Source organism: Neofelis nebulosa, chromosome 16 (assembly GCF_028018385.1).
Source record: "Neofelis nebulosa isolate mNeoNeb1 chromosome 16, mNeoNeb1.pri, whole genome shotgun sequence".
NCBI classification, from domain to species: Eukaryota; Metazoa; Chordata; class Mammalia; order Carnivora; family Felidae; genus Neofelis; species Neofelis nebulosa.
Window position 1 is genome coordinate 7,875,746 of NC_080797.1, and position 13,910 is coordinate 7,889,655.

A 13,910-nucleotide genomic window follows, 5' to 3' on the forward strand; every position below is an offset into this window, starting at 1 on the left:
CACTGAAAATGACTTTCTCCATCATGGGTTCACTCTTCTCTCCAGAAGAGAAAAAAAAAAAAAGTACAAGTGAGGTGGCATTGAGTTCAAGAAAAAAATGTGGAAAAAGAAGACATTATCGAAGAATTTAGCATGCTCGCAGATACTTAATGAAGTTAAAAAACCTCCAAGAAAAGAACTGGAATTTCGTTTTACCACAATCACTAAATATCATCCTATATTTAACATTGCTGGTATTATATTTTGTTAAATTTTAGTGTTTAGTTTTGAAAGAGGGAGAGACAGAGCACAAGCAGGGGAGGGGCAGAGAGAGAGGGAGACACAGAATCCGAAGCAGGCTGCAGGCTCCGAGCCGTCAGCACAGAGCCCGACGCGGGGCTTGAACCCACAAACCGTGAGGTCATGACGTGAGCTGAAGTCGGACGCTTAACCGACTGAGCCGCCCAGGCGCCCCAAAACTTTATTTATTTTGAGAGAGACAGAGACAGCGCAAATGGGGGGAGGGGCAGAGAGAGAGAGAGAGGGAGAGAGAGAGAATCCCAAGCAGGCTTCATGCTGTCAGTGCAGAGCCCGACGCGGGGCTTGAACCCACAAACCGTGAGGTCATGACGTGAGCTGAAGTTGGACACAACTGACTGAGCACTCTAGTAGTGCTTATATTTTAATAAAGGAGATTTGGTAAACTCATTGCCATGAAATACACTTGGAATGGACATAAGTGGAAAAAACAACCCAGGGTTTGGGGATCAAATATATTCTTACATGATAAGAACCCCAAAAAATCTGTAAGTAAAAGCCAACCTATTTGTAAGAGCGGTTGCCTCAGAGAGACTTTGTACCTCCAAACCTACGAAGAGGGCAACCCTCCTTCACCCAGATCCACGTGCCGTGCCCGTTCTTTGCCTGAGCAGATCTGTGTTAGCTTGCTGATTCTGGAATGGGGACCTAGGACCTGGAATAGTCACAGAAAGACCTTGAGTAAGAAAAGGAAAGAGTCTATGGTGGTTGCTGTGGAAGATGGTTATGGCAGCTTCTTAAGAAATTAAACACAGAATTACCAAATGATATGGCAATTCCGCTATACCCCAAATAATTGAAAATAGAGACTTGAAGAGGTTATTTGTACACCTGTGTTTATAGCAGCATTATTTACAGTAAGAGCCAAACAGTGGCCACAGTCCAAGTGGTCACCGACGGATGCTGAATGCACAAACAAAATGTGGCACACACATATGCAGAAATAGTATTCGACCTTAAAAAGTTAAGGAGATTCTGACTTTTGCTACGTTATTATGCTGAGTGAATAAGCCAGTCACAAAAAGACAGAAACGATACAATTCTCCTTATGTGAGGGACCTAGAGTCCTCAAATTCATAGAGACAGAAAGGAGATTCCAGGGGCTGAGTGTAGGGGGACGGTGGAGGCGTTGGTGTTTAACAGCTAGGGAGTTTCAGTGTGGGAAGGTAAAAAAAAAAAAAAAAAATTGTGAAAATGAAAAAGTAGTAACAGCTGCACAACAATGTGCCCTTAATGCCTCTGAACAGCCACTTAAAATGGTTTAAATGGTACATTGTATGCTATGTGTATTTTATTGTAATAAAATAAATTAAAAAAAAAAAAAAAACCTATTGCTGTGTTCAAGAAAAGGAAAAGAAGCCCCACGTGTCAGAAGTTAGGAGACAGCTGAGGGTCACCAGGTATGTGAATGAGCTGATGTTCTAGTCATGGGGTGGGGGGTGGGGGGTGGGGGTGGTTTGTTATCTAATCTGGTTATTTAGGAATTCAACCCTTGATGGATTGCTAACATGGTGAAAACTGGGACTAATAAACTCTGCCCACCAGTCCAGAGAGACAATATGGAAGTTGTCTCAGCCACGAGTCTAGCTGGAAAATTAGAAGGCTAAATCAATAAATAATTCTCCCACGAAAACTCAACATACCAGGCCTGCGTGTTTGGAGTTTGTTCCACACTGCGTTCATGGTGTGGGAAGTCCTTGAGCCAAAAAGTAATGTAAAATTGTTTTTGGGCTGGTGCTGGCTCCGGGGTGTTTAGGAGAAGGCTGCCCAGATTCCCAAAGAAAAATAAAGTCCCTCTTACAATCCCAAATTATAAAGTGCACAAGGAAATTATTCTTTGTGAATGAAAGTCAACAAAAACAGGAAACGTAAAAGCTAGAGCCCCCAAATATGAAAAAAATAAAAAATAATCCGGGAGTACACTATGACATGAATGAATAAAGGCATTACATGATACAGAAATAATAAGGTGGAAAAAGAATTAATGAACTGGAGGCCAAATCTGAGCATATTGCCCAGAACACAGATGGAAAGATGTTAGCAGACAGGACATTTTTCAAGAGAGGTTAAAAAACATGGAATATAAATGAAAAAACCCCAATGTATATCTTAATAGGAATTCCAGAAAGAGAGAATAAAGATGGGGAAGAATTTAGAAGAAATAGTGTTGATAACAGTAATAGCTTAGAATGATCTAGATTTGATTGGAAAACGAATCTTCAGATTCAAGAAGCATGGTAAGTCTAAACATAATAAATAAAAACAGGGGCGCCTGGGTGGCTCAGTTGGTTAAGCGTCTGACTTCGGCTCAGGGCATGATCTCGTGGTTTGTGAGCTTGAGCCCCACGTTGGGCTCTGTGCTGACAGCTCAAAGCCTGGAGCCTGCTTCGGATTCCGTGTGTGTCTCTCTCTCTGCCCCTCCTCCACTCACGCTCTGTCTCTCCCTGTCTCAAAAATAAATAAAACATTAAAAAATTAAAAAAAAAAATTTACACTTAGATCATTGTAGTGAAATTATAGGAAACCTAAGGAAACCAAAATATCTCGGGGGGCAGGGGGATAAACTATCAATAACAAAACAATAACCTAAAGGCAATGAACTTTTGTTTTTTGTTTTTTGGGGGTTTTTTAGAGAGACAGAGAGAGGGCATGTGTGCATGAGCCAGGGAGGAGCAGAGGGAGAGGGAGACAAGGGAATCTGAAGCAGGTTCCACACTCAGTGTGGCCTGGACACAGGGCTCCAGGTGGGGCTCGATCTCATGACCGTGAGGTCATGACCTGAGCTGATATCGAGTGAGATGTTCAACCAACTGAGCCACCCAGATGCTCCAAATGGCAATGAAGGCATAGAATAATATGATAATGTCATCATAACATGATAAAATGCAAGCACGGAAGAGAGGCTGGGAGGCATAGAGTAACAGCTTTAAAGCATTGAAGGAAAATCACCAGCAACTTAGAATTCTATCAGCTACACTGAAGAATGAGGGTGAAGTGGAATGAGAAGGGGCTGGGAGTGTTAGCCATCAGGAAAATAAAGCAAAAATAATATATTCCCCACGGGGCAAACTGCAGGGCTGGCAAACCTATAGGTAAAGCTACATAAACATTGGCTCAAAATATAAAAAATACAAATAATAATAATTTGGAGGATATCGCTTGAAAATAAAATGCTAACAAAGCAGAATAGGCAAGCTGGATAGATGACAGCAATTGGAATTAAAGCATTCTGAGTTGCCTGTCATATGTCAAATCATGGATGCATGTGAACATGCTAATGGCCGATGCTATGATAAATAGGAATAGAATTTATAATTTCCAAAGAGAAGATCAAAAAATAAGAGAATAAAGTAAACATTCACACACACACACACACACACACACACACACACACGTCTTCAAACAAACGCAGTATCATATTAAAATTTCATAGAGTTGAGTATCGGGTACACAGAGTTTGTTATATCCATACTGGCCTCTACTCCTTATCTACATGTATGAAATACTTCATATAAATAATAGTAATAATAATAATGACATCGAAAACCTTATCATCAACCAAAGGAGAAAGCAGGAAATTAAAGAAAGTGAGTCTAGAGAAAAACCTGATCAACCACAATAAATATAAAAGACTTTTTTATTAATTAAAATATGGAAAAACTTGTATCAAGAAAAAATTTATCTATCTGCTGTTTATCAAAGACATATCTAAAATGTAATGAAAAAGTTAATGATACAAGATGGAAAGATATGTACCAGGCAAATATTAACTGAAAAAGGCCATTGTTTGACATAAGTATCAGATAAAAAAATAATTAAGGTAAAAGACACTGTTAAGAATAAAGACAACATTACATAATAAGAGGAAAAATTTATCAAAATGAGGTAGTAATCATATATGTACCTAACAATTTAGCCTCAAAACACATAAAGCAAGAATGGATTAACAACCAAAATAAATTTATGAGCCAAGATAGTGGAAGATTTTAATAGTCTGTTCTCAGAATTGACATTTAAGCAGACAAAAAAATCAGTAATGGTAGCGACAACCTGAACAACACAATTAGCAAGCTGATTAAAGGGACATATGTAGAACCCTCAGAATCGAAGCACACACGTTTTCAAGTACACATCGAATATTTTAAATAAATTGACTATATAGTATGCTACCAACCACATTCTAACAAATGACAAAGAAGTGATATCCTACAGACTGCAACACAATAAAATTAAAATTCAGCAACAACAGGGGCACCTGGTGGTTCAGTCAATGAAGCATCCGATTTCAGCTCAGGTCATGATCTCGAGGTTCTCGAGTTCAAGCCTCACATCGGGCTCGTGCTGTATAGCACAGAGCCTGCTTGGGATCCTCTGTCTAGTTCTCACTCTGACCCTACCCCCCCCCCACCCCTGCTTGCACACCCTCTCTTTCTGTCTCTCTCTCAAAAATAAATAAACACTTAACGAAAATTCAATAATAACAAAAAACGTGTCAATATGCTTGGAAATTAAGCAACCAACGAGTAAAGAAGAAATAATGCAATTTAACCAAATCATAATACAAACACTAAAAATCAAATCTGGAAAACAGCAAGGGGTGTACCGGTTCATGTGTTCCAACAGGTTCTCTGGGTTGGGGGTGTGTGTGTATGTTTGTCAGGGGGTGGGGGTGGGGAAAGACATCCAGCAATTGCCAACAGCTGTAGTCTAAGTATCCCGCTAGGTCTATTTCAAGCCATCAACAGGAAGCGTAAAATTGGGAAGAAATACACAAAATCAACTCTCACCAACTAATACGGGTTGGCTATAGCTGGTTCTGGCACACCAATGCTAATAACTGAAATACATCTTTAAATGCATATGGGAAACAAAGAAGAAAGGTTGAAAGTGATTTTCCTTAGGATCTAAATCAAAGGTTAGAAAAAGAACAGAGGAGTAAACCCAAAAAATTAGAAGGAAGGAAATAATAAAGATAAGAGCAGAAGTTAATAACATTACAAACAAAGACACAGTTAAGAAGATTAACAAAAGTGGGGGAAATGGTTCTTTTGGAAGATGAATTAACTAGGCAAACATCTGGCTGACATGATCAAAGGAAGAGAAATTAAAATAAAAATAAACAATGCTCTAAATAGAAAGAACAAAAGATACGCGGTAGAAAAATAGAAGATAAATATAAATGATGCCAACAAGCTTGAAAACTTAGATTAAAAAAAAAGGGCAATTTTCTGGAAGAATACTAAGAGCAAAACCGACTCCAGGAAAAATATAAAACGTGAGCATAAATGTTACTATCCACGTGCTCGTGCTGCCGTTTTCCCTTCACATGAACACAAACACAATTACCAAGCCTGGGTGGTTTTACAGGTAAGTTCTGCCCTCAAGATATGGATGATTTTACTATCATAAGGTTGCTTCAGAAAAACAGAAGAAGGACAAAAGCTCTCCAGTTCCTTTTAGGAGGCCATTAAACATGGAAACAGAACTGGAAAGGAAAACCATAGGCCAGTCTCATACATGAACAAAGAGAAAAATGTATTACATAGCATGCTATTTTTAAAAATCTGGCAGTTTGGAATGTCTGGGTGGCTCAGTGGGTTGAATGTCCGACTCACGATTTTGATTCAGGTCATGATCCCTGGGTCCTGGGATCAAGCCCTGCATCGGGCTCTGTGCTGCAGAATGCTTACGATTCTTTCTCTCTCTCCCTCTGCCCTTGCCCTGCTCAAGCTCGCTCTCTCTCTCTCTCTCTCTCTCTCTCTCAAAAAAATAAAAAAAGACTGGGGTGCCTGGGGGGGCTCAGTTGGTTAAGCAACCAACTTTGGCTCAGGTCATGATCTCACGGCTCATGAGTTTGAGCCCCATGTCAGGCTCTGTGCTGACAGCAAGAGCCTGGAGCCTGCTTCAGATTCTGTGTCTCCCTCTCTCTCTGCCCCTTGCCTGCTCACACACACACTCTCTCTCTCAAAAGTAAATAAACATTAAAAAAAAAATCTGGCAGTGCAATTTTGTAACTCATTGCTGATTAAGATTTATTCAAGAATGTAAAAATCCCTTAGATGATCAATTAATATAATCATTACATTAACAGGTTAAAGGAGAAAAATCATCATTTTGATATATGCAGGAAAAGTACTTAATACAATTCAACAATCATTCCTTACTAATCCAAATATACTTCCCCAAGAGAAAGAAATAAATCCTCTTAAGCAAACTAGCAATAGGTGGAAACTATCTTAACTTTTTTAAAAGGACATCTTTTAAAAACCCACTGCAAATATTGAAATTACTAATGTGAAAAGCATAAGAATACCCCCTTATTCTGCTTTCAAAGTGATACTGACGGTGCTAACAAGAAAATAAGAGACTGAAATGTTTACAGTAACCTTATTCATAATAGCCAAAAATCCAAAGCAACCCAAAATAACCCCAGATTCAAACAACTCCTGTCTAGCAACGGGAGAACAGGTAAACAAATTGTACACTATCCACACAGTGGAATACTGTTCAGTCATAAAAGGTTGCTGATCCTGGCAAGGACACGGATGAATCCTAAAACAACATTATGCTATGCGAAAGCAACCGATCTCAAAATAAAATATACCGTGTGATTCCATTTATAGAAAGTTCGAGAGTAGGAAACTGATAGCCACAGAAAGCAGACTGTTGGTTGCCAAAGGGTTATGAGGGACTGACTGCAAGGAGGAAGCTTTTTGGATGCGGGGTGATGAACATGTTCTATGTCCTGATTGGGGTGTTGATTACACAAGTGTATATAGTTTTCAAAGCTAACTGAACTGAATAACTGAGATCTGTGCATTCCATTGTTTGGTAATTATATCTCAATTTAAAAAAGCACAATAGGCTAAATTCTGGAAAGAAGGGGGTAATGCAATCAGTACATACAATGTGTTTATACAGAATATCCAAGAGTATCTACAAATAAATATTAGCACTAATAAGAAAGTTTAACGAGTTGCTAGAAATCAATATACAAAAATCAATAGTTATTTTTAAAGGACATTATTAGCCATGGCAACAAAAGCTTTTAAGGTGCCCAGAAATAAATCTAACAAATGGTGTGTAAGATTTTTACAGAGAGAGCCACAAAACTTTATTGAAGGGGGAAAGAAAAAAGGATTTACTATATTCATGGATGGGAGGGTCTGGTATTTTAAAGATTGCAATGTTCTCCCAAATGCATCTGTACATTCAATATTATTTCCACAAAAAAAAATCTCAGTAGGTTGTTTCAAAGACTTCACAAGAATAAGCTAAAAAATTACAAAGAAAAAAAGGAGGGGAAGAGGCTTCAGAAGGAGGAGGAGGAAAAGAAAAAAATGGGTTTACCCTTTTGAATACTGGTACTCCTCGTAAAGCTATAGTAATTTAAACAGTGCAATATTGCCACAGGGAATAGAGTGCTTAGAAATAGAACCACTTAGCTATGGAAATTTGGAATATGACGGAGATGACACTGTAAATCACTGGGCAAAGAATCCGAGTATTCAATAAATGATGCTCAGACATCACCATATGCAAAAAAAAAAAAAAAAAAGAAAAAAAAGAAAAAAAAGAAAAAAAAAGAAAAGGAATCCAGCTATTCATGTGTAAAACGGTAAAATTGGATATCTACCTCGTATCATGCACAAAAATCACATAAATGTGAAAATCAAAATTTACAAAGAAAATACAGGAGAAAATCTTAGTGACATGTGGATACTGTCATATTATTTATGGTAACCAAAGCATAAGCCACACTGAGAAAAGAAATACTGTAAATATAATTACATTAAGCTATGAACGTCTGTGTACCAGGACAATGACAAAAAGGAAGTCAATACCTACTATGGGAAGGTGTTTACAACCCACGTAACTAATTTTCTACAATTGGAATATAATAGAATTCCTTAAAAATACAGCAAGACGATCCAAGAAAAAAAAAAGAAACACAAATAAACACATGAAAAGATGTCTTAACCTATCTAGTAATCAAAGAAAGTGCGAATCAGAACGAAATACTATCCTTACCTATCAGGTTGGCAAAAACCAACAGCCAATAGTCAATCAATACATCCAGTTCCAAGAACGGGTGGGGCTACTGGAAATGCGAAGCCTTATATCGTGCTCGCATGGCTGCACATCGGCACGACTGTTTGGAAGAACAATTCTGGAATAACTTACAAAAGACGTGGATGATGTCCTGCCAACCAGAAATTCGTCTGCTAGATGTCTGCCACAGAGCGGTACACACGAGGACATAAGTGCCAGAATGTTCATGGCAACATGGCTTGTAATAGCAAAAAAAAAAAAAAAACACACACAAAAAAACAAACAAACAAACAAAAAAACCAAAAAAAAACTAGGGAAAAAACACAAGTGTTATCGAATCATATATTTGTTTAAATGTAAAAAACAATCCAATGTATATTTCTTACAGGTGCATATGTATTTAGAGAACGTATGTAATATACACAGCAATATCAGTGTAGGGGTAGTATATGGGGGAACCTGAATTACCTGGGTTAGAATCGAGGTTACCAGCTATCTATATGGCCTTGGACAAGTTATTTAACCAACCTTTCTTCTTCCCTTTATCTATAAAATGGGTGATGAAAATAGTATCTGTGTCATATGTCTTCAGTGGGCATTAAAGGAGCTAATGTATGCAAAGTACTTAGAATAATGGCCATTTGCTGCTTTTATTACCATCATTTTCATCATCATCATCATCATCAAGACACTGGCTATCTCTAATGGGAGGGGAGGAATAGGGATGCAGGTAAATCTCTAGCTTTATCTGTAAGGAAATATGGCTATGCTAACATAGATTACACCTGAATTTAATAGGACTATGAGGCCGAGGGCACTGAGTACATGATTATTTCCCATATAACTTTCCGGGCTTTGCTGAGCATTTCAAATCCTCCGTATATCAAAAGTTTTTTGTTTTGTTTTGTTTGTTTGCTTTTTAATGTTTATTTATTTTTGAGAGAGACAGCATGAGCAGGAGAGGGGCAGAGAGAGAGGAGGATACACAATCCGAAGCAGGCTCCAGGTTCTGCGCTGTCAGCACAGAGCCCGACGCGGGGCTCGAACTCACGAACTGTGAGATCATGTCCTGAGCCGGAGTCAGACGCCCAACCGAGTGAGCCCCCCAGGTGCCCCTTGTTTTGTTTTTAGTAAAAAAAATGAATGGTCTGCAGAATACTATGGAGAAATGTTTAAACCACCTTGCATATTGAATACTGTAAAAGGGAAGTTATTGTGGGAACATATTTTTGGACAAACGCTTGGCAGCTAGCTAGCGGCTAGCAACAGGAAGTTACAAGTTCACAATTAAAGAAAGGAAAGCCAAGGAAGTTACAAGTAGTTCTTTCCAAGAACACCCAAGATCCCAAAGTAGCAGGAAAAACTGTGCAGAAATGCATGAAGTTTCTAGGGAGGAGATAAACACAGAGTTCCTTGAAGTGCCAAAGAAATAATGTTCGTTGATATACGTATCCAAAAAACATGTTTCCTGAGAAAGCCGTTATAATAAACTTATAGAACATTTATTGAATTCTTTAAATGAACATTTATGGGGCTTGGATTCTGTACACATATATGTTTTGTTTGTCTTTTTGCCCCAGGCTGACTTCAGCTGTTATGTTTTAAAATGGAAGAAAACTTTAACGTGCTTTCTGTACATCTACCACAATAAAGGGCTTCGCGGTGAACGTTTCTAGAAGGAGTATCCATCCATCAGGATGCTTTCGGTAGCGAGCAGCAAAAGCCATCTAAATCTTAAACCGCGGGAGTTTACTGTCATCTCATTAAGGAGAAGTCCGGAGGAAAGTAGTCTCAGGGTTGATTCAATTGCTCAACAACATCCACAACACTCAGACCCTTCCTGACTCTCTGTTCTGCTGTCTGGCAGGTCAGGAAGGTTCCGCTCAAGGTCGTGGGATGCTCGCGTCAATTCTGTATCATGTCTTCATGCAACCAAGCCCAAAGGCAGGAAGCAAGTCAGGGCAGCAGACCCCCAGCTCATCTGCCATGTTATCAGGTGGAAAAATCTTCCCGAGAGACCCCGTCACTGGACTTTCCTAAACTGCTTGTTGGCAAATAGAAGCGGGGTTACCATACCTGTGTTACGACTCATCACTAACTCATCACCTAGGACTAGAATCGTCTTCTTCTGGCCTGTTACCCCTTGTACCTGCACAAAACCTAAGCTGTGTTACCAAGGAGGAAAGCCACAAGGAGGAAGCGACTCTTACTGGTGAAAAAGGCACGGAGCTACATAGCATCTACCCGGTTTTCTCCACGAAGACATGTGGCTTGTGGCACACACTGTTATCTGTACCCAGTGGTTATTACCGACCTCTTTCTTACCGGCAGCACCAGATTTGCTTATTCTTCTAGGGTTCCTGGACCCAATTCCCATGTGGGGGTGAGGAGTGGTTCCCCCACACACGATACCAAGCAAGTCTTAGCCACCGATGGGGTGTCTGAGAATTCAACTCAATTCTGACACTCTTGACCTAGAGACAGCATCAGATCCCACAGGTTAAGGGCTCAGTCCCACAAGACTGCACCCCATCCCCCACTTGAGACGCCAACCACAAGCCTCCTGTGCTTCTGGCTGACCACCTACAGATGGGAGGTTCCAATAACCTTAAGTTTGACTAATTTGCTAAAACGGCTCGTAGAACTCAAGGAAAACACTTTCTTATACTTGCAAATCTGTTAAAGGATATGAACCAACAGCCAGATGAAGACAGACAGGAGTTCCCACACAAAGGGGATCCCCTCTTGGGTTTTTAAGGAGGCTTCATTACATAGTCATGATTGACTAAGTCCTTGGCCATGGATTGATTGAACCTCCTGTCCCGCCCCCATCCTCCGGATGGTCTAGGGGCAGGACTGAAAGTTCCAGCCTCCTAATCACAGGGTTGTCCCTCTAGGCAACAAGCCCCCATCCTTAGGCAGAGTCTAAAGTTACCTCATTAACATAAAAAAGACACCTTTATCACTCTCAGCTTTGGGGAAGCTCTTAGGGTTTCGGATGCAGTGAGCCAGGAACTATGAACGAAGACCGTACATCACCCCGATGACCACAGTGTATTTCTCATAAATGACACTCTCGCTCTCATGTTTGAGCAGCCAAATGCTTTCCAGACACTGGGCGTCTTTGTGGCGTAGGGGTGAATCTTCGCTGGTCTGCAGCCATCCAGGTAAATCCATTCCCCTTGTCTGTGACCAGTATAGGAAGAGGACCGTGACATGGAGGGAAGTCTTCTGGGGAGCCCCTGGACAGGGACAGGAGAAAGGAGGCCCTCTCTCTGGTCTGGGGACACTGCTGTGGGGGTATCTTTGCTGTACCTCTTGTAGCCATCTTGCAACCATGAGGGATGTCAGGCTTTAGTTATCATAGTGAGAACAGATCCCGGATGTTACTGCCGACTTCCTAAATTAATCAGCCTATTCACCATTGTGCCCCTCAACTTCTTGGCACTACGCGATCATAAATTTTCTTCTTTGTTAGGCCACTTGAGTTTGATTCTTTGGTACTTACATTCAAATCATCCTGACAGCAGACTCAAATTGAAAATGTAAAGCAAATTGGGCTGCCTGGGTGGCTCAGTTGAGTAAGCATCCAACGCTTGATTTCGGCTCAGGTCATGATCTCACAGCTCATGAGATTGAGCCCTGTGTCGGGCTCTGCACTGATGACGTTGAGCCCGCTTGAGATTCTCTCTCTGCCCCTCCCCCACTCACCGTCAGTCTCTCTCTCTCTCTCTCTCTCTCTCCCCCTCAAAATAAATAAGCATTAAAAAAAAGAGAGAAAACATAAGGCAAACAATTTAAAGAGAGATTTTTTAAAAACTAGATAAATAAGAAACTAACAACGGCACATCCAGCTGCTTTAAACTGGTTTGCATCTACACGTTCAGAATAATCAAGTGTCATAATCCTTAAGGAAAACGTTTTACTAAGCATCTCTCTGTGTAAGGCACTTTTATGAGCCCTACGATGACAAAGCGATTGAGCAAGTAGTCTAGGGACACTAAGAAAAAAAAAATGTGAAATGCATGATCCTTAAATTCAAGAAGCTTATCCTACAGTTGGGGGAAAAGTTCAGTTGACAGTAAAAATTCTAAATTACACATCAGTTTTAAAGAAGTGGTTCCATTATGTTCAAATACGGTACCTATTATCAGCCAAGTAATAAATTGTACCATCACACTGTAATACATCAAATATCAGAATCCCTTTCCACACACAAATCTCGAGATCCTGAAGCATATTAGAAAAACCTTTAATTTCCTTAAGACCAATCCTTCTTTTGAAATAGCAACCGACACGTGAATAGATTTACTTTACCCCTGAGCAAACTGAAGAGTCATACAGAGAGACATCAGGCCCAACTTTTTACTTAAAGTGTTTTACTTTTTATGAGCGATTATCATAGAGCTGGAATTAGTGGAGCCTGGATGAACGAGTCTTCACTTCTGTCTGCATGGGAGTAGGGTGAGTTCCGATTTGGTAGTTTATCTTTAAAGGGACTGATGAAAAAAGAAAGCTATTGCAGGGATGGTGAAGAGAAAGCTGACCTGTTCACACTTGATGTAATACATTTTGGTATTTACGGAGCGAGCGCCCAAGGCAAGTAGGAGTGTAAGTAGTGATAAGTGTGCATTTTGCCTTCACGGGGACCCTGAGGGAGATCAAGAGTGCTAAGCCTTGGCAGGAAAGCACCAGCCCAGATATAAAATACCCCGGCTCTGAGTGTGTCTATCGGAGCATAAATTTATTAAAACCCCATCTTAGACCATAAAGCGAAAGCATCGATAAAGCAGCAGCTCCCACTACCTAAGTCAGGTTTGTTTTGTGTTTTGTTGTAGTACTTTTTTTTTTTTAAATAAAAGGATGAGTGGTTTAGCAATCCTGGCTTTAGAACGGGCATCTGAAGCACCAGTTCCACGATGCTCTACCAGTTTAGTAGTTAGCGTACTACTAAATACAGAACGGCCACATAGTGGCCTTCTGCATAAAACCACTTGAAAGGCTTTCTCTGTGGCTGAGTGCCACCATTTTCCTCTTTAGAAACCAGCAAGGACCAAGTTGGCCTGTAAACAGAAGCTCGTGCCTAGTAGAGGATGGTCATGTAGGCTGAATCCCATCTGGGAGAGTTTGATTGGATTGGACCGCAGAGGGGAAAGGCAAGTGGGGGGGTGGGGGTGGGGAGGGGTAAAAGAAGCTACAAGGTATAAAGGGGGGGGGGTTCAGCTTCTAAAACTTCCCGTTCATCAGACAGATGACCGTCTGTGAAGGCTGTCGGCTCCCCACCTTTCATGGAATCTGCAATCCCGAAGGAGGGTATTAACTATGTTGAGGTTCAAACGAGGACACGTCAGTGTCCGGACCACGAAAGACAGGGAAAGATGGAGACACTGTCACATATTGGCGGAGACTGCAGACTTGCGATAACTGAAGGCGGTGTGGCATCATGGATTGAATCCCAGGGTAGAGAAAGGACATGAGTGGAAAGACCGAGGAAATCCAAATATTATCTGTAGTTTACTTAATAGCATTGTACTGCGTTACTTTTGTATTTCTTAACAGTA

At 40.4% G+C, this 13,910-nt stretch overlaps 1 long non-coding RNA gene across 13 annotated transcripts in view; it reads right to left on the reverse strand.

Annotated features, from left to right (window-relative positions):
• Nucleotides 1–13,910, reverse strand: part of LOC131496843 (uncharacterized) — a 250,187-nt gene that overhangs the window by 205,829 nt on the left and 30,448 nt on the right. The window lies entirely within an intron of this gene.